Source organism: Crinia signifera, chromosome 2 (genome assembly GCF_055691185.1).
Source record: "Crinia signifera chromosome 2, ASM5569118v1, whole genome shotgun sequence".
NCBI classification, from domain to species: domain Eukaryota; kingdom Metazoa; phylum Chordata; class Amphibia; order Anura; family Myobatrachidae; genus Crinia; species Crinia signifera.
The window spans coordinates 215,876,701-215,902,817 of NC_139218.1; the positions used below are offsets into that span (position 1 = coordinate 215,876,701).

A 26,117-nucleotide genomic window follows, 5' to 3' on the forward strand; every position below is an offset into this window, starting at 1 on the left:
TTAATACATCTTGTCGGTCTCCCCTCCTGCTTCGCCTCGCTAATGAGGCGAAGCAGGAAGTATTATAGCGGCGCGATAAGCGCTGCTATAATACATCTGCCCCAATATGAGATGTTGCTATGTGCAGCCAATCAAAATCTACTTCTTATTTATTTAGCACCTTCCAGAAGATAATACATTCTGGTTGGTTGCCCATGGCAAAATCCAATCTCCAATATAGCTCACACCTTAGTAAATAAACCCCAGAGAATCCTATTATTGAGTACATGGGCTGCGTACTTTCCTGGGGTTGAAGGTAGATTATACTGTTGGTCTATTCCACATGTTCTCAAATTCGGTCCTCACGACTCCACACAGTGCATGTTTTGCAGGTCTCCTCAAAGAATCAAGTGAAATAATTAGTTCCACAGGTGGATCTTTTAAAATGTGTCAGTCAGTAATGAGTGCACCTGTCGGGTGACCTGGAAAATGTGAACTGTGTGGGGAATGAGTTTGAGAACCACTGGTCTATACTTTTTACAATATGGTGCAGATTTACGGATTTTATGGTGCAGATTTACAGAATACATAACTGATTAAATAAGAACATTATGACAGTGTACACTGTTAGAAACACAACATTACACACTATTATGTAAAGAAACCTCATTATAATAACAACAGATGAAAAGGCCAATAATAAACGTCATTATAAATATTGGGCCTTTATAATGTTTTTACTCTGTCTTTTATGCAGCACCTGCTCATTTCAAGTGACTGTCTTTCCCTCCCCCTCTTATCACCTACAGATTCCCCTGATTTCCATGTACTGTATTATGTTCTAATTGTCACTGTTCAGGCCCTCACTTAACCACAGACCTGCACCTTTCATCGAGCTAATCAGCGCTTATGAAAAAGGGACTTATCGTGCTTGTAAGTGTGCTCCTATAATTAGCAATAAGTAATTGGATACAGGCTGTATTACAGGTCCAATTAAAGGTGGATTATATAGCTGGAGCAACTGTACATCATTTTGATGATATGCCATACACACAGAGGGTTAAGATCAGAATGTTTGCTACCCAGAAGTTAATCAAGACTAGAGTATGGGAGAGAACTGAATGTACATTAAGATCAGGGCCGAAACTAGGTTTTCCGGCGCCCGGGGCAAGGCAGACTTTTGGTGCCCCCCCACCGGTGTATGTGGACGCTGTAGTGTAGCGGCGGGCATGTTACATGCCCGCCGCTACACTACAGCGTCCACATACACCGGACCTCACAGCGCCCCTCACCTCCAGCGCCCGGTGCGCGTGACCCCCCAGCCCCCCCCCTAGTTACGGCCCTGTTAAGATAAACCCAAATGGTACTTCCTCATCTTTGCGGCCACCGCTACGCCAGTTACTTTAGCTGCTACTTAACCGTTACGTATGGATTTTCGGCAAGGAAGTACCCCACCCTCCTGTGTCCATGCCACCATCTATTACCTTTAGTACATTTGGGGCAAGCAAAGCAGAGCGGAGCAAGCCACCGAGCCCAAAGCGTGGGGAGCAGACAATAGTGCTACGTAAGTTCCGTAGCATAAGCGGTGGGAGAAAGTACCGCACAAATACAGCTGAACAGTATTTCATAGTGTTACTAGGTTAAAACTGCTGAAAAAAACGAACACTGCTGTAAAAGTCATATGTGGCACTGCGGCTAAGTACATTAGGGGTTAAATCCCTGTCCATAAGCCTACCCAAACACATTATACAGAGAGTTTATACATTTTAGATCTACAGTAGGGCTAGATTTACAGATAGTGTACTTTAGCAAATTGCTGCTTTTGGAAGGTTTGACCTAAAAATTCAAAGCCTTAATAATATTAAGCGCAAAGCAGAGCATGTTACTTAATATTATTGCCAATATGTCTGCTGACAAGCGCCGGCTTGCAAATGTCAACACTTTGTGAATTTACCCCTAGTGCCTCATAGAGGGTTGGACTAGCCCACAGCAGGGGTACAGGGGAACAGCTAGTGGGCCCTTCTGCCTGGGGTACACCTCCTCTTCTAGGGATTATATCAGTGACATCACAAAAGGGCTATTGCTGCATCCCTGCTGGGACCTGCAGATTTACTTGTCTGCAGTCCAGGCGCTCCTCCTGCAGCCAATTAAAAATTCCACCCACAAAATGGCTGCCTCCTTACAGCAGATAGTTATTGAGGATGCTAGAGGAGGCAGCGGACTCCTCTAGCATCCTTAATAACTGTCTGCTGTAAGGGTGCAAGCATTTTGTGAGGGGCATTTTTCATTGGTGAAGGAGGACCGCTGGAACCGCAGACAAGTATCTGGAGGTCCTGACTACAGACCCATTGGCGGCACACACAGAGGGGTGAGGTGGGGTTAGGGGGCTTAACCTTTATCAGTTGGTGGGGGATGACCTTTTTTTGTTACACCACTGGATTAGATGGCACACTGTGCACACATTATCCATATGTGACCTTATACTGCACAGGTAGGTGGTCTATTCTGTACAGTGCATTACTGTTATTAACCTGGTATATTATCTTGCATGCACTAGAGGTACTTACTATATACACTCTATTTTCTAATGAACCCAGAGGATGCACTCAATATTTAGCCAAACCTCTGTGGTGACTTTCCAAACCCCCCCCCCCCCCCTCACTCTCTGCCAACTTTATCTCCGTCCAAGGCTTAATACTGTACATACACCCCATTGTTCATAATAGTGACTAGATATTTGTATCATAATAATTTATATGTATTAGCAAACACACTGAGGCTGAAGTAGTATCATTATCATACATTTCCCCAGTATTTCTTTTTAAAATCATTATTATTTCTTTTGTTACAGCACTTTATGCATATTAAAATGTTGGCATAATAAATTCAGTTTAAGGGGGCAATTTACCCAGATGGGAGTTTTATTTCACATCACATCTACTTCTTATTTATTTAGCACCATCTAGAGGATAATAGATAGTGGGCGGGATCAGAGCTCAGCACAAACCTCTCAGCCTCTGCCCTCTGGTGCAAAGTGTCATGGGACTTAGTCAACTCCCAGTAATGCACTGCACACTTATGCAATCAGTGTGCCTTAGCTCCCGATGCTCAGCACCATTAACCATTGTCACATTGGCAGATAGGTGAAGCTGCAGCACTACCCCACTCCCATGCACAAAATCTTTATCTAAAAAAAATACATGCTGACCACAGGGGATAGAGGGGGGCCCAGGGGTACTGACCCCTTGTGCCCCCATTATAATCCGGCCCTGTGTAGAACTATACATCCCAGCATGCCCTGCCACAATTTTGCTTCTAGGACATGAAAAATTGTCACAGGGCATGTTGGCATGTGTAGTTCCACAGCAACTAGAGTACCCCCTTGTTGCTTTGCTCTGGTATAGAGTCTGAGCTGTCAAGGTGGACATAAATACTGAGGTATATTTATTTGAATTGTAACTTCATACCCATAACTAGTATAAAGTACATACTGTAGCAACATGCAATTCAAAGCAATAACACAGTTTGGCAAGTTGATGTGTTGTATGATCAAGATAATTTTAGGAGGCAGATCGTTTTGCATTTAGAAAAGGACAAAAAGTAACTTGCAGTTTTAGGGAGTCAAGTGATGGGTCAGAGCATTTATCTCATTAAATACAAGTGATTTAAAATACATAGCCCCAATAATTGTAATGTAAGAAGGAAGATTCAACGATTTCCACTTATTTGCATGAATAAGTAGTTCAGACATATCAATCTGTCCCTGTCCACATGATTATATACTAGCCAGCAGTAACCATGCGATTATATACCAGGCCTGCAGAGTAAGCAGACATAAATAAAAGCCCATATAATTAAGTACATTTGATAGATAAGACATCTGATTATATACCAGTGATATGTGTACTATTTTGACATGTACACAGATGACAAATTATAGACTCCAGCAGAACGTTTTTGAGGCACACTATGCAAAGAGACGTAGGGGGTAAATCAGGACCGCTCGCTAGCCTGCATATATTCACTGTCTAGTGAGCAGGTAAACGTAGGGCGGCCATAACACATGCCCCTTACTGCCCGAATCCTCACACTACCATGAGAGCAGATGTGTACACTTACACATCCTTTTGCATGTGTCCACACAGAGGAGAATTCTTTCGATGTTTACTCCCCATCAAATGATTTTTCCTCTGTTCGTAAGCCTGGACTTGTCATATGGATGCTTTCCAACAAATTCCGGGCAGCATTTTTGGTGCCAGCCTTCTCAGCAGTGTCAGGATTCCAGAGTTGGCATTATAACTACCAACATCCCGAATTCTGGTAAGCTGACCAGATCCTGGTCATACCTCATTAGCCTTCTGTTTGCCCAAGCAGTCATCAGGCTTATTATTTGCTTATGCACTAGCCCATCTTTGGTACACAGATGACTGAAATCGCACACTAGAATAGTCTGTTTTCATGCCTAATAGGTACACATGGATGCAACCTCTATGAGTGTTTGTTTGAAAAGAGGGCCGGAAAGAGCACTGTGTGTGCCCTAACTGGGCCATCCTCTTGGAGACAATACCCTCACCCAGTGCCAGATTAAGCCTTCGGGGGGCCCGGGGCACTTTAGACAGGGGGCCCCTTTGCACTTGTCATTACTGGCCACAAACTGCATGGGAGAATATTACACTGTCAAAATACAGAGTGAAGGCAGTATAAACTTGGTTAATGAGTAACTGCAGGGGGGATGTATATATATATATATATATGGTACTTGTTTCCTAGCACGGCCACACCGATTTACATCGGGGTGGTCGTGTCGGAAAAATAGGGTCGATCGCATCGCATGCGATTTGGTCGCATGCGATGCGATCGACGCGACCGACCGATTTTGGACCCGATTTTTTTTTTTTAATGAAATGTAAATCGGGTCCCTGGGACCCGATTTTACATTGGATTCAATGTAAAATATTCCCAACCCCCCCAAATGTCACGCCGTACACCCCACCCCACGATAGACGCCAACCCGAAGCGTGGCGAGCGCAGCGAGCCCACGAGGGGCGGCGGTGCGCGTCCTCCGACCTTTTCATTCCCCTACTATCCACGTCGGCGTGGAGTTGAGAATAGAAAAGTGTGGCGAGCGCAGCGAGCCACCGAGCCCGAAGCGTGGCGAGCGCAGCGAGCCCCGCGAGGGGACGCGTATACCTGTGAAGTTATACGCGTCCCCTCGCGGGGCTCGCTGCGCTCGCCACGCTTCGGGCTCGGTGGCTCGCTGCGCTCGCCACGCTATTCTATTCTCAACTCCACACCGACGTGGATAGTAGGGGAATGAAAAGGTCGGAGGACGCGCACCGCCGCCCCTCGCGGGCTCGCAGCGCTCGCCACGCTTCGGGTTGGCGTCAATAGTGGGGTGGCGTTTAAAATGTGGGGGCATGACGGGGCCATATACAATGAGAAATGGCCCATATTGGCCCCTTTCCCATTGATTACTATGTGAAGATGGACTTAATCAAGTCCATCTTATCTTGTGCCATTATAATGGCACAAGACCGACACGACCGACGCGATTTCAAGGTTAAAAATATTTTAACATTGAAGCCTATGGAGAAATCGGGTCCATCGCGTCGGTCGCGTCGTGTGCCATGTTAAGGCACACGACGCGACCGACGCGATGGACCCGATGGACGCGATTTCTCCATAGGCTTCAATGTTAAAATATTTTTAACATTGAAGCCTATGGAGAATCGGGTCCATCGCGTCGGTCGCGTCGTGTGCCTTATTAAAGGCACACGACCGACGCGATGGACCCGATTTTCCATTTGCCGGTAAAATGGACCTGATTTATAAGAAAATCGGGTCCATCGTGGGCATCGTGTGCCTTAAAGTTAAGGCACACGACCAAGAAGTTTGTGGCCGTGCTCGGAAACAAGTACCATATATATATATATATATATATATATATATATATATATATATATACATGCATACTTGCATACCACTTTAAAAGCCTGTGTTTGTCCCTCTGCACCTTACTTTGTAGGACTGACTGTAGGAGACCTCACAGGCTCAGTGCTGCCTCTGATTAAAAACCCTGCCATGACTAGGCTGCTGCTGCTGTCCTCCATGGGCCTGAGAAGCATGTAATGAGCTCCACCAATCAGAGCTCGGCACAAACCTCTCAGCCTCTGCCCTCTTGTGTCATGGGACTTAGTCAACTCCCAGTAATGCCCTACGAACTTGTGCAGCCAGTGTGCCTTGGCACACCATGCTCAGCACCATTAATCATTGTCACATTGGCAGATAGGTGAAGCTGCAGCACTACCCCACTCCCATGCACAAAATCTTTAGCCAAAAAAAATACATGCCAACCACAGGGGGCCCCTAGCAAGAGGGGGGCCCAGGGGTACTGACCCCCTTTGCCCCCCCCCCCCCCTTTAATCCGGCCCTTCCCTCACCCCATACTGCTCACTAACTTAGAAGACAGCAATAAGGGGGCATATTTCCTGCTCTCTTCAGTCTGGGAACTGGAATCGAAATCCATATCTAAATAAAAAACTAATTCTGCTTTTCTTTACGTAAGCAGTTTAAGCTCTGTATGTGTGTATTCCGCCAGGACATCATTGGATGAATGTCATTATATTACCTATTCAATGGAATTCCCCCATGTTATGTTTGCTTTGACATATGAATATATAATAAACAAATTCATGTTATTTCTACTTCTTAGTTATGTATTAATGCCACTTATGCATTGTATCTTTTCACAAATTTGGCCCCAAGCAAAAACAGATTTGGAATTACAGTATGGATAAAGAGCTACAGTATGTGGTTAATAGAAGTTTTCCCAGCAGAAGGCTGACATTTCAGAAAGCTGGATATTTCCTGTGAATGGCTACTAGATTGCACTGTGCTACGGCAGGAGAACAATTAGCAGACTTCACAGCTACGTTTAGTATATCAAGTGGAAATTGCAGCTAAGGACTGGCCTTCCCACGCATTGTGCACCTAATAATAATTAGGGCCAGATGCACTAAGCTTCAAAAGTATTCAAATGGAGAGTGATAAACAGCCAGCCAATCAGCTCCTGGTTTACATTTTTCAAACAAAGTCTGTGACATGGCAAGTAGGAGCTGATTGGTTGGCTGTTTATCATTCTCCATTTGATCACTTTTGAAGCTTAGTGCATCTGGCCCCTTACCTGATATTTTGTCTTTCATATTAAATAAAAGATTCACGCAGATATCTATACATTGGTTTTTCTGCTCCAGCATCTGCTGACCTGGGTTAATGTGCCAAGCTATTACATACAGAATAAAAATATCATCATTTTGCAGGGATATCACAATTTGTGACATCCGCTCATAAAGTCGCTCTACGAAATGTTTATTTCACATCTAGAATAAGTTTTAAAGTCTTCCCATTTACTTCTCTAAAGCTGGGTAGGTTGGTGATTTATCACTCTCCATTTTATCACTTTAAAAGGCTTAGTACAGATGCACGAGATGTGGCAACGGAGCTTCCCCCGGGTCCCCGCCGCCTCCCCCACCGTTGTTCCCCCTCGCCGGGGGAGGGCTGGGGGCAGGCAGGAGACGGCTGCAGTGAAACGTCCAGCGTTTTATTGGGGTTATTCAAGTTTGTTCGCCGTCATGGGTGCTTACACCCGGCAAACCGAAAGTTCGCCATGGGTCCACGCACCATACGTCTGCACATGCGCAGAAACCCGCCTGCGCATGTGCAGACGCACGACATCGGTCCTGCGTGCGGATGCACGCAGGACCGAACAAACTTGAATAACCCCCATAAAACACTGGACGTTACACTGACTGTCCATATCTGTGCCAGCGTGCACTAATATGTAAGTGACTTAAAAGTCACTTATATATGCGTGTACCTTCCACATCTTTCAAAGATGCTGACCATCAAAAGATGTGGGAGGTTATCCGCAGGCATACGAATGGATGTTTATGCTAAACATCGTATCACAGCCTGTGCGGGCGAACCCGCGCTGCGAGGGGGGGGGGCGTTCATTTGCCGGGCGGGGTTTGGTGGATTTGCAAGGAAGCTAATTTCCAGCCTTGCGAATCAACCAGAATAACCCCCTATAGGCATCCCCACAAAATCACTGGACGTTCCCCAGGGAGCACAGGCGTGGCATTCCCTACTCGGGGTGAGTGGCCGACTTCACTTGACGTCAGCATCTGTCCCCTCTTCGGTTGAAGATCTGCGACCATCAAATAATTTCTCTTCCCTTAGGCCACATGCGAGGGGATGTGTTCATGTACATTTTTGTCGCTGTTTGGTGATGTTCGTGCGTACTGGGATCCGTATGCATGCACAGTTATTGGATAATTGATTTGCAGTGATCAGCTCTGAATAACCCCATACATATATTGTCCAGAACTTACAAGGGAAGTCGTTAGTCTAGTGTGTACCCAGCATCTCAGTCTATAACAGTATTAATACCGCTACTAGTTACCATCCGCTGCAGGGACCCCCGCTTCTGACGGTATATCCGCTGCTGGGACCCCACTGCTGTGGCTCGTGCCGTGGGTGCTCCTCACTTTCTGTGGGTGCTCGGGCCCCGGAGCACCCATGGTTTCGGCGCCTATGATATCCAGCATGCTCGATATTAAATGCTGGGAGATAGCAACATGCAGGGCCAATGTGTAATTCTAAATTAACAAATCATCAGAAGCGGATAATTTAGGGCCTTATTCTGGTTCACTGTCAGAGGCAAATTCCATGTGCACTGCAGGTGGGGCAGATGTAACATGTGTAGAGAGAATTAGATTTGGGTGAGTTATTTTGTTTCTGTGCAGGGAAAATACTGACTGCTTTATTTTTACACTGCAATATAGATCTCACTTTGAAGCAAAACCCCACCCAAATATACGTTAATATTTTGCCTTTGCCTGTCATATTCCTGTTGGTATATGCATAAATATGCAATCTAAAGAATATGCCTTGTATTTTACATTAGTCCAATCTTATTTTGAAATTTACTAATAATTCGTATTGGGAAATACATGCATATACAATGCGTAAACAAATACAAATCATAACAAATACAACAAAAAAATACTCCTCAAATTTGAAAGTATTCACATATTAGACCTCAACTACTCACAAGCACAACTGTGTGCCTTATAAAAGGCTATCACACACACACACGCATGCACGCACATACAATGACTGAAGACTGCAAATAAAAATGACAAAAACTCAAAATAAGATACAGTTTTATGTACAAGCAAGATTTACAGGACAACTAGCACAACAAAAATCCACTCAGAAAATATTAACTACAACCAGCAAAACTCCAAACAAACTCCACCTGCTCACCACTCTCTCCTCTCCCACAAGGAGCTTGGGCGTGTAGGGGGCTTATATATGGCTGGGAGAACACTCTCAAGTTTATAACTTGCAGCCAATCACTAAGGGCCAGATTTATCAAGCTTCAAAAAGTAATAAAATGGAGAGTAGCCAATCAGCTCCTAACAGCTGTGTTACAGGCTGGGTTTGAAAAATGGAAACGCAAGAAGGAAAAGACTCTCTCTTTTTTTGGGGCACTCTTTTAGATTGTGATTACAAGCTGTAATCTGTTAAGACATCGATAGGAATGTATATTTGAGTATCAATAATAAGTTGTATATTAGAAGTTATGACACAAGCTTGAGAATGGTATGAATAGTTGCACCACTCTTCAGAGAAAAACTCCGAGGTGGGGGCAGTGTCAGTTAGATGGGGTTGGTTGGTGTGGGTGCTAGTAAAACATGGGAGAGTGGGGTGGATTATACCATCCCAGAGTGTGGTTGTATTTAAAAATTAGCTTTTATTGATTCTTACTAAAATAAACACTAGACAAAAACGTTTTTAAAACGTTCACACACAAACATGTAACATATAAAGGATCACGCTGATTTTTCAGTGCCCTGTGGGCATGCGATCCCCTCGTTCAGCAGCGCAAACTGTCTGCCCACAAGCAGTGGGTATATGTTCCTGATAAACAAGTGTGGTTCAAAAGCAGCTCTCAGATTGTATCAAAATCTAGAGCCTGCTGAAACAAATAGTTATATAATTTACAGTTTTAGCCAGACAATGTATCCAGAAAGTAGCTATTCCCTTGCAGAATTTTTCTGCCTGTGGGTGTTACTTTTGTACGTTCTGAACAGGAGGAAATGTAGGCTTGAAAATAGCCTTACTATTATGTTGCCAAAGAGGATGATATATATTAAATAGATTCCAAAATTCTGATATTTTACTTATTCAAAATACTTTCAACAGTGTACCTGTCGTCAAGTCAAAATAGCCAAATGGACAATTTCAGTAAGAGTTAGTGCTATTATTGCTAGCAGCTACAGTATAATCCTATACTTCAGCACTATTGGTGTGATAGAGTTATGTACAGTTTAATAGTACTGTTTTAGCTAGCAGCTACAATATGAACATAAACATCTGCAGTTTTGACATGATTAAATTCTGTACACGTTTAGCAGTGGTGTATTGGCCGTAGAGCCGACAGCCTTTACTTGTGGATATATGTGTGAGGTAAGTACCACTTACTCACGTAAGCCCAGTCAACAGCCAAAATGAGTAAATACAGTAAGAGTAAGTGCTGTTTTTACTGGCAGCTACAGTGTCAACATATACATCTGTCCTTTTGACATACGTGGATTTTGTACAGGTTGATAGTAGTGTATTGGCCGTAGGGCCAACAGCCTTCACTGCTGTTACTATAACAGAATTGCTACTGGTGTGCATACATATTTTGTTTCATTTTGCAGGTAAGTAAAATTTCATGAAAAAATGCTCCCGCGGTATGGTTGGATAGGGAGTGGGGAGAGAGGGATGAAGGGGTGGGGGTTTTTGGGGAAAGAAGGGAGGGAAGGGGTAGAGAGAGGGAGAGAGGAGAAAACAAAGGGAGATTAGAGATCTGACTGTGCCCACTGGGCATGGGTAGTCCCACCGACTTTATATACCCGTGACAATGGCGGGATTGTCTGGTTCGAGGCTGAAAAGTCCCCTTTCCCCTCTGTCAGGCTGCCCTTTTCCAATTGTCGGCTGCCACCGGGTAATGGTGGGCTTTTATGGGTATTGTGGGGGAGGTACCTGGCCTGATTGGGGTCAGTGAAAGAGGAAAAGGTCTGTGTTACCCTTGAGTGAAAAAGCGGCTGCTGCCCTGCTTTATATACCTGTCGCTCGGGGTGGAATATTGTATCAGATTAGGAGAGGTCACCCGTCTCCTATAGTACCTTCTGACGCCCCAAGCTAGTTGCCATCACTTTAGTTGGTGGACTTTATAGGTATGGCGGGTGAGCGGGCTTTATTAGACACTGGGAGGGATTTACTGCACAGATCAATTAGTGGGATACTGCTGTCAGGTTTTATATGCCAGATTCCCCCTGAATAGACAAAGTCCAGCGCAGGGTGGGTTAATGGTTTTAGAAACCTGATGAGTGATCCCAGAGAAACCAGATAGCGTGAGAGGGTTTTAGTGCCGTTTCAGGTGTGCTGCTGTCCTCCACGTGTATGCATTTATACAGTGGTGGAGGGCAGCCGACAATTGGAAAAGGGCAGCCTGCCAGAGGGGAAAGGGGACTTTTCAGCCTCGAACCAGACAATCCCGCCATTGTCACGGGTATATAAAGTCGGTGGGACTACCCATGCCCAGTGGGCACAGTCAGATCTCTAATCTCCCTTTGTTTTCTCCTCTCTCCCCCTTCCCTCCCTTCTTTCCCCAAAAACCCCCACCCCTTCATCCCCCTCTCCCCACTCCCTATCCAACCATACCGCGGGAGCATTTTTTCACGAAATTTTACTTACCTGCAAAATAAAACAAAATATGTATGCACACCAGTAGCAATTCTGTTATAGTAACAGCAGTGAAGGCTGTTGGCCCTACGGCCAATACACTACTATCAACCTACTATCAACCTGTACAAAATCCACGTATGTCAAAAGGACAGATGTATATGTTGACACTGTAGCTGCCAGTAAAAACAGCACTTACTCTTACTGTATTTACTCATTTTGGCTGTTGACTGGGCTTACGTGAGTAAGTGGTACTTACCTCACATATATATCCACAAGTAAAGGCTGTCGGCTCTACGGCCAATACACCACTGCTAAACGTGTACAGAATTTAATCATGTCAAAACTGCAGATGTTTATGTTCATATTGTAGCTGCTAGCTAAAACAGTACTATTAAACTGTACATAACTCTATCATACCAATAGTGCTGAAGTATAGGATTATACTGTAGCTGCTAGCAATAATAGCACTAACTCTTACTGAAATTGTCCATTTGGCTATTTTGACTTGACGACAGGTACACTGTTGAAAGTATTTTGAATAAGTAAAATATCAGAATTTTGGAATCTATTTAACATATATCATCCTCTTTGGCAACATAATAGTAAGGCTATTTTCAAGCCTACATTTCCTCCTGTTCAGAACGTACAAAAGTAACACCCACAGGCAGAAAAATTCTGCAAGGGAATAGCTACTTTCTGGATACATTGTCTGGCTAAAACTGTAAATTAGATAACTATTTGTTTCAGCAGGCTCTAGATTTTGATACAATCTGAGAGCTGCTTTTGAACCACACTTGTTTATCAGGAACATATACCCACTGCTTGTGGGCAGACAGTTTGCGCTGCTGAACGAGGGGATCGCATGCCCACGGGGCACTGAAAAATCAGCGTGATCCTTCATATGTTACATGTTTGTGTGTGAACGTTTTAAAAACGTTTTTGCCTAGTGTTTATTTTAGTAAGAAATGCCGACACTTTCTCCCTCCGTGGGTGTCCACGACACCCCTGGAGGGAGAATAAATTAGTGTGCCGAGCGTAGCGAGGCACCGGGCCCGCTGCGTGGCGAGCGCAGTGAGCCCGCAAGGGGGGGCGATCCACGTCCCCCCCTTGTCGGCATTTCGGCTGTCGGGATTCCGGCGTCGGGATTCTGAACGCTGGGATCCCGACCGCCGGGATTCAATACTGAATCCAAATATACATTCCTATCGATGTCTTAACAGATTACAGCTTGTAACCACAATCTAAAAGAGTGCCCCAAAAAAGAGAGAGTCTTTTCCTTCTTGCGTTTCCATATACATTTACTCTCTAGGGTGCACCTCCACACTACCTACCTTGTGAGATCCTGGTTAACAGGCCTCCCAGACCATTTTCGAATTGTGGATTATCTGAATCAACCTATACCATTTATACCATTTATATTGACCTCTGTCTACCTGTGCACTGATCCATCTCCCATCTCCCCTTTCCCCTCATAAATAATGGGTTTGAAAAATGACAGATGGGAGCTGATTGGTTGGTTGTTTATCACTCTCCATTTTATCACTTTTTAAAGCATTATAAATCTGTCCTTAGTGGGTTTTGATTTGAAGAAAAATACGTACCGTATATACTCGAGTATAAGTCGACCGATATATAAGCCGAGGCACCTAATTTTACAACAAAAAAACTGGGAAAACGTATTGACTCAAGCGAGACCCTCACTCGAGTATAAGCCGAGGGGGCTTTTTCAGCATAAAAAATGTTCTGAAAAAGTAGGCTTATACTCGAGTATATATAGTATGTATGTTAATTGGAAATACATATACATAAAAATAGGAACAAAACACAGGTAAAATAGACTTAAATAAGTACGGTAACAGAAATACTAAAACACTCAAATTCATACGACACTATAAATTTGTAACTTTGTACATTTGTAAAAACATGCCTATGTTACTAAACACTGATGGTGCGTTTGTTTCTGAACTTATCATTAGAGCTACAGTATTAATGATAAACAGTATACTTATAAAATATGTACTGTAATATCAATCAGTGCATTTGGTTATACACAGAGAATGGCACAAAACAAGAACATTTTCTGTGTTTGTCATTAGTGCCCCCAGCTGTCTCCAGCATCATTCTCACAGCAGCTTCCCCAGTATTAAGTTGTGTTTGTCTTACTTTTTTAATTTGATTTCCCTTTGGACTGCTGTATTTCAGAAACAATATTTCCTTTTGATTTACTGTACGCATAAACTATACTGTAGCAAACAAGGGGTTTTAAAGTGTTTTCATTTTATGGCCTCTATATATTATTGAGGCTGTCTTCCTGGTGACAGCTGTCACAGACACACCCGCAAGCAGGATACACCCAGAGTAGCTAAGGGTGTAGCATGGAGCTGTTTCGGAGATCTGGGTTCCAGACCATTCTGGTTTTTAGCCATTCCCCAACTCTCTTACCAGACTCTTGGTAACAAGTCCTTGTACCATGGACAAACATAATCAACTTGCTAAGTGCTAACTCAGTAGATCACACAGAAATATGAATAGTTTTATTAAAAAGTGGAGCATTAAAATGATCTCTTAATGTATTTACTGCTGCTTGTAATAATTACATTAACGCAATGGCAAAAATAACTTATTTTTATGCAGTGGCGTCACTACAGCAGGGCAGGGGCTACGGACCGCATGCAAAGTCAACTTCCTTACTACAGTAGCTCAATTTAAGAACAACCTATTAGCTCCTGTCATTTTTCAAACGCAGCCTGTAACATGGCAGCTAGCAGAGGATTGGCTTGTAGTTTATCTCCATTCACTTCTTCAGGGTTGGCTAAGGGTCGAAGATCATATAAGCCTGCAGTATAGTCATCACCAGTGTTTTCTCACTAGAGAACACAGTTTGTGACAGCTCGCTCAGCACACATCGCTGGTGCAGTGCTGTGTGCTGAGCTATTTATGCTGAGTGATCTGTGCTTAACTAGATCACTCAACACAGAGGCACAGCCATCCCATGTGTATGGGGTATTAGTATATAGGGTTTTTTTGAGACCTGGGGTGAGATGTTCTAGAAAAGAAAATGCAGTAAAAACGAGAATATCAGGCATTTTACAGCATTTTTTGTATGCACTAAATCCCGCACACGGGGTTACCACTGCAGGGGAGGGTATCACCAACAAAAGCTGGTTATACCCCATAGAAGCATATGGGCTTCTTTTCGCGACCCCTGCCACCCCGCACTGACCCACACTGCCCATGCCGCTCCCCCTCACCTGAAGTCAGCCTCCTGCTGTGCTGCAGTAGAGTCCCTGCCAGCTGCCGGGAACAGGAGGAGGGTGAGAGCCGCCAGGGACCTACTGACACATCGGCGGCAGCTGTACAAGAGCTGTCCTTTGTGATAATAATCTCATATCTTAGTGCATATGCATTTATTATCGATGTGGTAGCTGACATCTGCGGCGAAGTGGGATTGCTCTGTTCTCTACTAATTTGTAGAAACCTGCGATAATCGCCACTCAGCCAGAGTGAAATCCCGTCCTGTGCAAAATGATGTTCATGGCTTGTGAAAATTATTAGCAGCAAATCCATACGCAGGCCGCTCACCATCAAATGATTCTTCCAGTGTGTGCAGTCTGTGCATAGCCCAGGACTTACTCAGCAGCTGTGATGGAAACAGGCTGTTTGGGCACACCTGCGTTTCCCCTTCACTACCAGAAAACAGCTGGTTACCAGCCACAAATGCCGACTTCCTGTCAATCAGCGTGCGTTTGGCCGGGGATAAAAATAAGTAGCAGGAATTTATCACAGGTTTGCCTTGCGCATGTGTACTATGAGCCGATTGCATGCACAATCGCTCCATTATCACCCAGCGTGTGAATGTGCAGCCGCGCGCTCAGGTCTAACTCTAGACCCCCTGCAGTTCAAACCTATAGTGCTCAAAAAGGGCAGCTAGAATAATAATTCTTCAGATGCAAATGCATTCTTATTAAAGGAGGGGTCCGAAAGGTTGATTTATGAAAAAGAAAAAAAAAAGTAAAACATAGGTGTTTCCCACCAATAAATGTTCTTTGAATTGTTATGATTTCTTTCTTTAGTTTGACAGGCCTGTATGAACAGAATTGCCACATATTCATTAGTAACTTAGTAACCAAAGTCCTGAACAATTTTAACATTCTGCTTCAGGAAAAATAAATGAATAAATAAAATGAAAAGGATGGTAATGTCATTGGATGCTTAATGTGTTATGGGGACAATATTTCTGGTAATAGAGGTTGTAATTCTCATTATGAATATAAATAATACTTTTGGCCAGTTTGGGACAATCTGTGGCTCTCCATGTGTTGGCAAACTACAAGGACCGCCATGCTCTGACAGCCTCCCCTTCTGCTTCATGGGAGGTTTCTGTCCTCCCTTAGCTCACCTTAAGGCCCCCATATACTAGAGTGACTTCTCAGAGTGGAGAAGTTGCTGGCGGCCTTTTCGCAAACCATATATGGCATGCGAACCCAGCCAAGACTTACTAGGCTTGGATGCGATCCAACAGATCTCTTCCACAGTCGGTGCGACTTGTAGGCTCCGGTGCAATGTGCATGGGACTGCACATCGTATGGGCCCTGCTGTCAATCACATGCGATTTGGACAATTTTCATGCGATAGATTGCGATAGCCCAAATAAAATTAGACTAAATCGAATGTGGGTCGTCCTAGTGTATGCGGGCCTTTAGACACCTGCATAAAGAATAGACATGTTCCACCCCAGTCAAACTATCCACCTGCCAGTAATGGGAGTTTCCAGGCCTGCATTAGGCAGCCTATTTCTGACTGTATCATTGCAGCATTTTTTTTTCTCGATTACTTTTCTCATTTACTTTTTTACACACTGCAATTTTCATAAAGTGCAAAGAATATGGATAGCAATATTTCTACATCTACCTCTCCCATAAGTCTGTGGTTCCCAAATATTCTTGAATTACAGCACCCTAAATCAGCAGTTCCCAACCTGGGGTTCTCATACCCCTGGGGGTACACTGCAGACGATAGACCATTTGGGGCAGGGGTGGGGAACCTTTTTTGTGCCGAGGGCCGTTTGTATGGGGAAAAATCCTTTGGGGGCCATATGTAAAAATTTCTTGTACAAATTGTCCTGCTGCAGCCGTCCCACGCTCCAGCGGCTGCCGCTGAATAGGACTGACAGTCTCCGGCTGCTGTAGATTAAGAGAAATCTCGCAAAAACTACCGACCTCTTACGAGAATCTCCCTGTACTTGACTCCCGGCAAAGCCACCAGGCGGGTTGGCGGGCCACTCAGACCAGCTACGGGGGCCGCATATGGCCCCAGGGCCTGAGGTTCCCCACCCCTGATTTAGGGGAACTTGAACATTTTATTATAATGGCAGAAGAAGAAGTCTCCCAATGGCGGAAGAAGTCTCCCATTGCCGTGGAGACAAACCACGTCACATGACTCCTGGTTCTGCCTGCAGCATCATCAGCGTCTCTTCATGGTTCTTGCCTGACCAGCAATCCACTGGGAGTTTTTTGCGCTGCCCTCAGACATCAACAATTATCTACCTCGGGTGGAGGAAGTAGCGGTATTAAACTTAGCGGCATTAACGGGAGCCCCGGAGACAGTGCTAAGCCAGAGACCACACAGAGGGACCACACCGCATATCACACACTTCCACTTAACTTGGAAGTATGTACTGTGGATATTTCAAATTGACAGGCGTGGTTCTCACAAATGAGGGAGAGAAAAAAGGTTGGGAACCGTTGCTCTAGAGCAGTGGTGGCCAACCTGTGGCTCTTGAGCCTCATGAGGCTCTCCCCCTTGTAAAGTGCGGCTCCTGCTGCCTGCCACCCACCGTCTGTCCCAGTCCCCCCTGCTGCCGGTTCCCTGAATCCCTTCTCCTTCTGAGGGGAGGACAGCGCACATCGCGCATCTCTCCTATCCATTACTGTGCATCCTTGTGACTGGGTCATCCGCCAATCAGAGCTCGCAGGCCAGCAGCCAATCAGGAGCCGGCCAGCGAGCTTTGATTGGTGGACGGCCCAGTCACAGGGAAGTGAAGGGGAGGAGACGCGCGGTGTGCTGTGCTGTGCTCTCCTCCCATCGGTGACATGACAGGAGGACTGCAGGGGGACAGCAGACTGTCCTCTCCCCGCCTGGCAGCAGCAGCAACAATGGTGAGTGCTGCTGCTGGGAAATTTGCACTGTGGGGCATAGCAGTTTGTGGCACTGTGGGGCATAGCAGTTTGTGGCACTGTGGGGGCATAGCAGTTTGTGGCACTGTGGGGGCATCCCAGCTTTTTGGCACTGTGGGGGCATCCCAGCTTTATGGCACCGTAGGGGCATACCCGGCACCGTGTGGTGCATACCTGGCACCGTGGGGGGCATATGTATATCTGGCACTATTGGGGGCATATTTATATATGGCACTGCACTATTGGGGGCATAATTGTATCACACCCACCCAAGGGATCAAAATAGAGTACGCCCCTTTTCTTGGCACATGCGCCTTCGGCGCGCGCATGATGTCGGCTCTTTAGCTTGACTACCGATATTTTTCGGCTATTTACCTCTGACCGGTTGGCCACCCCTGCTCTAGAGTATCAGCATTTTTTTTCATGGCACTGAGAGCATTATTGAATGAAGTAATATTGTGATTATGTGTCATCCTTAGGGACAATTATGTGGTGGCAGACAGGATTTGTCCACATATATTATGAATGGCAGCCAGCACACTGTTTTTTCCTGTAACTTTACCAATAAATTATTTGACGTGATCCTGGACCACCAGCCTGTGGCACCCAGCCAGTTTAGGAACCAATGCCGTAAGGTACTGCTAACCTTTGTTTGAACCCTTAGTAACATATTCCTTGACATTACAAGTTACAGTGATCGTAAGTAATCCATTTATTATTTTTACTTACTGTAATTATGTTTACTGTCAGACAGGTTGATCTAAACTCATCCTTAATAAATACACATAATTATAAAAGCATTCTAGAGCTGCAACAGTTTCTTATCTATTTGAAATCAATGTGTATATTTTATAAATGAATGATAGCAGGTCTGTATAACATGTAAAATATAATCTGTCACATAATGTAAAATAATTTCTCAGCCTGCTAAAGGAACCCTTTTTACTGTAGTTGATGGTGTACAATAGCTAAAAATAAATCTTTTTTTTTTTTTCAAATATACAGTATGGGCTTATTTATTAACATTATTTTTGCTAAAATAATGTGAAAATGGCTGTTTTCAAGCCCTTTTCACATTATTTTAGTATCAACTAAATGCATTAAAGGGTTTTTGGAGCAGTTTTCCTGAGAAGGGCTGTGGCGCAGGGGAGAGGTGGGTATATATGCATGAGAGGTAGGTGACTGGGGTATATGTGGGGATTGAGGTACAGTAGCTGGGGCAGGGCTTGGTGAGGTGGGTGGAGCTGCCCTGAGAGATTTATGTGTACATGTAGTAGACTACAACTAATCTGCAATCTGCTTGCTGTGGGGCTGTTTGCTGTGGGGCATGTGCATGTAGACATGCACGTGTGTGTGTGTGTATTTGCACCTGCGGCGCATATACTTTCGATGGTGCATTTGCAGGTGTGACTAGTTGCTGCTGAGCACAATTAATCATTGCCACGATTATTATGCCCATGCATATGCATCGCACGGCGGCTGCTGCATCTGTGTACTGAAGTGACAGAGGCAAGGATGTCCGAAATTTTATATAAATTAAATTGACATTTAGTAATTAATAAAACACAATTTTAACACCGATTTTTAATTTTACACACTCATTCATGCCCTGTCCCTGCTGTAGCTCCACCCACAGTATTCACAGCTCCAACCTCCCAGGGGGACTGCTTATTATGTCAGTCCCAGGCCCTACAATTTCTGATGGCAGCCCTGCCCTTACCCTTGTGCACCTCTGCCCTTACCCATGTTCACCTCTTTCTATACCCATGTGTGCAAAACTATTGAGTTCTGACGCCAGGAAGATAATGTCTTAGGAAAAACTGAGACAGTGGTCAGTCTCGCTCAGATCCCAGAGGTTTTAGTGGGCTTAAGAAAACCAAACCCGCTCATTTGTAATTATCAGTACCTTTCTCACTGATCGATGTAGTACTGGATGCCTGGTGAGGAAACCTTGCTTGTGTTCAGTTGTACCTCATAGAGATGTAGCAATAACAAGTCTTGGCCATTAATGTCAATTTTTAAATTATAAACATTCTAAAACAGTAATTTTATTTTGATTGTGGTTTTTTATAGTTTCAGTCTTTTCTGCTTGTTTTCTACCCTAGTAGCTATTAGGGATGTGTAGTTGGACAATGGCTGGAGGGCCAAAGGTTGCTTATCCCTATTGCAGAGTGTGGGGAAAGGAACAGAATTGAATAATAAAAATGAGATGTTAATGAATGGATGGCAAATTGTCAAGAATTGGTAAATAAACATTTTATTTATATCTGCCGGTAAGTAAAACATACAGTACATGAAAGGTAATATGGTACTTGTGTAGTTTCACGGCGCCAGTTGATTTTTGATAGCCACCGAGCCCGCAGCGTGGGCGAGCGAAGCGAGACCCGCAAGGAGACTCAGACGCACGGCGCCATGCTGGCGCCGTGAAACTACACAAGTACTGGTAATATTAATTACATCATAACTGGGTGATGAATGCCTATCTGCTGTGACATCAAGTACAAGTACTTATGTACTTGGTGGTTGCTACTTTTTTACTCCTTTATAACAATGTTAAATCAGCTGAAAGGAACATTTCTTAAGAGGGTCCAGTGACTTTTTTTTATAGATGATTAAAGAGATAGAAGATAGAAACAAATTCAGACCCAAAAATAACAAAATGAAACATTGTAAAACCAAAAATATTATATTAATTCCTAAATACCTATTTAAGTTGTTTATCTTGTTGTGTATGTGTTAGAGGGGTGTGACTGGGTCAGGATCACATATATGGATATGAGGTAGGTGGCTTTTTTGTAGGCAGGGGCAGATCCAGGAGAAAATGACAGGGGGGTACCATGACAAGGGGGATGGGAGTGAGCGGTGTTAGTAGTGCCAGTGTGCATTCTCAGAGAGTGAAGCGAGATAGAGAGGAGGAGAGCAGAGAGAGAGGGAAGGAATGGGATTAGAAATAGGCCCTGACATTTTAAATCCATAGGCCCACTGTGGAGTGAAAAGTGAAGGATGCAGTGGTGTGCGCGCCGAAGGCACGCCGTTTTTTTTTTAAGGGGGGCGTGGTCATTCCAAAGAGGGCGTGTCCCTAAGTGTAGTTTACCACACCATATACCACTTTTACACATTATGCAACAAAATAGTGGACCCTATTATACTTGCCGCTTACACATGATGCCAAAAAGAATGAGACAAAATTCCATAATGCCACATGGATTAAGCCAAAATTCAGATAACGCCACATGGATTAAGCCATAGTATAGATAATGATGTATAAATAGGGACATTGCGCGCCATTACACATAATGTCACACATCGTTATACCAAATAAATATAATGTCACACACTGTAATGGCCATTACACATAATGCCAACAAAGTAATGCCCATAAAACACAATGCCATACGTTGTGATGCCCAGTAAACATAATGCCAACACCAAAATGCCCATTAAACATAATAATGCCTATTACATATTATACCAGGGGTGTCAAACTCAAATTCATCGGGGGCCGCATCAGCAGTTTGGTCACCCTCAAAGGGCCGGTTGTATCTGTAGGACTATGTGTCCACTCTTTATTATCATAATAGTGTCCTTCATACAAGTATGTCCCAAATAATACCACTGTAACTCAGCAGTAGCATTTCCCTCCTGCTATTGCTGTGAACTGCAGTGCATTAGGGCACACGCTGCCTGCACAGAGGGGCAGCACTCAGTCTTAGGGCATATGTCCTGCTTATTATCATGGGACACAGCAATTAATGATGGGCTGCAATGTGCCAGTGCACACACACACACATAGGCAGAGAGTTTGACACTTACCCGCTCTGATGCGTCCACTCCAGTCTGAGCTGCTCCACCACCAAGGACACAGCTGCGCTCTCACACAGGCGCATTTCCCCCTCCCTCCTGTGAGTAGCGCTCCTCGCACTATCTATCCAGGAGTGGGGGGTAGCGTGCTCCCGGTCACTGTACAGTGCCTACTCAGCAGTAAGTGACCTGGAGCGCACAGCAGCAGCAGCACCATTCACCATTCACCATTCACCTGCTCTTTCCTCTCTCTGGCTCCTATACAGCAGGTGGGAGAGGAGGAGAGGTTGATGACCGGCGGCACTGCGCTAGAGGGCAGATGTTCTCTGGCTTCTAGGCTGCCGCGCATGCGCTGAAGAGGCGGCTTTCTTGTTTAAAAAAAAATCGAGAATAAAAGGTGAAGGCTGGCGACAGCTGCGCGGGCCACATGAAGAGGTCTGGCGGGCCGGATTTGGCCCGCGGGCCGGATTTGGCCCGCGGGCCTTGTGTTTGACACCCCTGTATTATACCATTTAATTGCTGCTTACCTACATATTTATTGTCAGAGGAATATCATTTGTTGCCAGGGGTTACATGCTTCTTGCCAGGGGTTTTATTCTTGTTGCCATGCCATGGGATTGATATATTTTTTTTGCCAGGGGGGAGCCAGGGTGCATGCTTGTGAAGGGTTCCATTTAAATAGCGTGCCAGCGCTACCCAAATCCACACTTCCGGGTAGCGCTGGCCGCACTCTTCTGTTCTGACAAACACTAGAGGTATAGCAGTACCTCTAGTGTCTGTCTCCTATAAGGCGGCGGCAGTGGTGTAGCTAGGTGCCACGGTGCCCGGAGCAAGGGCATGTTTTGCGCCCCCCCTCTCAATTTGTAGTAGGTGAGGCTCCTGCTCAGTTAAAAGTGGGCATGGACCAACATTATACCACACACCGTAATGCCCATTGCACATTTTAGTGAACTTTGTAATTCCAATTACACATAAACCCATACATGATGTCCATTACATAATATATAACACACCGCAATGCCCATGACATACTATATAACACCGTAATCCCCATAACATACTATATAACACACTGTAATGCCCATTACATACTATATAACACTCCGCAATGCCCATGACATACTATATAACACACTGTAATGCCCATTACATACTATATAACACACCGTAATGCCCATGACATACTACATAACACACCGTAATGCCCATTACATACTATATAACACACCGCAATGCCCATTACATACTATATAACACTCCGCAATGCCCATGACATACTATATAACACACTGTAATGCCCATTACATACTATATAACACACCGTAATGCCCATTACATACTATATAACACACCGTAATGCCCATGACATACTATATAACATACCGTAATGCCCATTACATACTATATAACACACCGTAATGCCCATTACATACTATTTAACACACCGAAATGCCCATTACATACTGTATAACACAGCGTAATGCCCATTACATACTGTATAACACACCGTAATGCCCATTACATACTATATAACACACCGTAATGCCCATTACATACTATGTAACACACCGTAATGCCCATTACATACTATGTAACACACCGTAATACCCATTACATACTATATAACACACCGTAATGCCCATTACATACTATATAACACACCGTAATGCCCGTCACATACTATATAACACACCGTAATGCACATGACATACTGTATAACACACCGTAATGCCCATTACATACTATATAACACACCGTAATGCCCGTCACATACTATACAACACACCGTAATGCACATGACATACTATATAACACACTGTAATGCCCATTACATACTATATATCACACCATAATGCCCATTACATACTATATAACACACCATAATGCCCATTACATACTATATATCACACCATAATGCCCATTACACATTTGACACATAAGTGCCACTTACCTTCATGCTCGATGCCAAGGGGCTTCATGCTCGATGCCAAGGGGCTTCATGCTCGACTGAATCTGCTTGGGTGCAGCAGGGTGGGAGGGTGCTTGCAGCAGGGTGGGTGCAGTAGGGTGGGAGGGTTGTGTGTGCATCCCCCCCCCCGCCTGTTCTGACAGACAGCCAGCCACCCCCCCCCCCCCCCCCCCCGCCCCGCTCCGCTCCGCTCGCCCGCCCGCTCCCCCGCTGTGCTCGCTCCCCCGCTCCACAGTGTGCCCGGCCGGGAGAGAAATGTGCTCCTATCCTATGTAAAATTCATATCTCCCGCTGGACCGCTAGCCAATAGGCGCTCGCGGTCCAGCAGCCGCCAGTTGATTGGCTGCTGGACCGCAAGCGCCCATTGGCTAGCGGTCCAGCAGGAGAAGTGAATTTTATACAGTAGTACATCTCTCTCCTGGCCGGGCACAGCGAGGGAGCGGGCACAGCGGGGGAGCGGGATAGCGGGCACAGCGGGGGAGTGGGCACAGCGGGGGAGCGGGCAGCAGAAAAAGAAAAAAAAAGTCTGAAATGACAGGGGGGGCACATGCCCGGGTGCCCCCCCCCCTGAATCCGCCAGTGGGTGTAGGTGTTCAAAGGTGAGGTGGATGTGGAAGGGCTGGGCACATATATATGAGAGGTAGGTGGGTGATGAATTTGTGCAAGAGAGGAAGGTTGCTGGCAGAGGGCTGGGTATATGTGTGTGTGTGTGTGTGTGTGTGTGTGTGTGTGTGTGTGTGTGTGTGTGTGTGTGTGTGTGTGTGTGTGTGTGTGTGTGTGTGTGTGACGAGGAGCTGCCATGAGAGTATTTATAATATACACATAAGTCGCAGCCATTCACTAAGCTATGACTAGTCGAAATTGCAATCTGTTTGCATTCTATGGTGCGATTGTGTGTTCGACTAGTCACTGCTGAGCACATTTAGTCATTGCTGCTATTAGTATTTATTTCAAAATTGATTTTGTTTGATTTTGTCTTTGTTCTATGAATGTAGTCTCTCAGTAGGTGAAGAGGCTGTGAGGCATAGCAAGGTCAATGAGGCCAGAATGAGTAATGGAAAATAATCTAGTAGTTGGGGAGCTGAGACAGCTATGCTATATATAATATAGACTATAGCATGGGGAAAGGCTTGTAATTTGATGATGACAGAAATGAGTATCTTAAAAGATAATTGATGACAATGGATGGATCCATCTATTGGTTAAGTACAAAAGTGGCATCCCAATGGTCAATATCCTGAAGGATCCAGGTAAGTATTTAAAACACTACCCCCTACTAGGACTCAGCATCATGGATAGGCAAACTAGACAACTCATACACTACACATTTCTGGCACTCACATGAGCCGTAACAGTCTCTCAGTGCTCCAGAACCAGGTACACCAATAGATTTGTGTGTATTGGTAAATGGAGATTACATAGGCGCACCAATGGCAAAACACCAACCAACAGTTTATGACCAATGTTTATGCTTCAGTTTCAGCTCTACAAAAGGATCCAGTACATTAAGCAGCATTCCACATTGCCAAAAGTATTAGGTATATAACATGCTATTTATGTTCCCCATCTCATACATATTTGTACTGTCACTGGTTACTCGTACCTAATCAAAATATGTATCCTGTGTCACCCATGTTGTGTTCTATACTGTTTTTTTACTTGCCTACCTATCTAGCTGGTGCAATCACCATGTGGCGCCGCTGAATGGCTGTCTAGGTGCTGTACAGCCCAGTAAATATATGTTCCGAATGTCCTTGTCCCCCATCAGGATACATCTAGTGCAAATCTGTATGTGTCCTATATCTGTACTGTTTTACTGTCTAAATCAGCAGTTCCCAACCTTTTTTCTCTCCTGTACCCCTTGATTAGGCTTTTCATTGATGAGTACCCCCTTCTCTAAATTTGAAATATAGACAGTACTTGGAGCGGAAGTGAGCGGTATGCGTGTACTTATCCATGTCCTTATATTAAAGAGTAGCTGAGGAGTAGTATACGACCAGGAATTGTGCCCTTCCATGTCTGTCCGCTGGTTGTGTATTGTCTCCAGGGTTCCCACTAACACCTGTAGGATTAATGCCACTGATTCCTCCAACTGTGTCAGCGCAGGTGATTGCTAATGTCTGAGGGCAGCATGGGAAGGTCCCAGTGGATTGCTGGTCAGGCAAAAGCACGAGGAGACGCTGAAGACATAACCATACAACGTGGTTCGTCTCCATGGCAATGGGTCTTCTGCCATCAAAATACTTTTTCATCTTCCGCCATTACCAATATTATTTTCACGTACCCCAGGTTGGGAACCACTGGTCTAAATATCTGGCTGGTGCAATCACCAAGTGGCACCACTGAATGGTTGCCTGGGTGCTGTACAGCTCAGTAAATACAGTATATGTTCC

General features: G+C 44.7%; 1 long non-coding RNA gene across 2 annotated transcripts in view; it reads left to right on the forward strand.

Annotated features, from left to right (window-relative positions):
* The window catches only part of LOC146058974 (uncharacterized), a 33,428-nt gene that overhangs the window by 4,394 nt on the left and 2,917 nt on the right, over window positions 1–26,117 (forward strand). Inside the window, exon 3 of one of the 2 annotated variants that reach the window (XR_014470076.1) lies at window positions 789–899. The exons of the other annotated variant lie outside the window; for it this stretch is intronic. This is a non-coding gene — a long non-coding RNA (uncharacterized LOC146058974). Of the gene's footprint in view, window positions 1–788; window positions 900–26,117 lie in introns of those variants that run through there. 2 annotated transcript variants of the gene reach the window in all.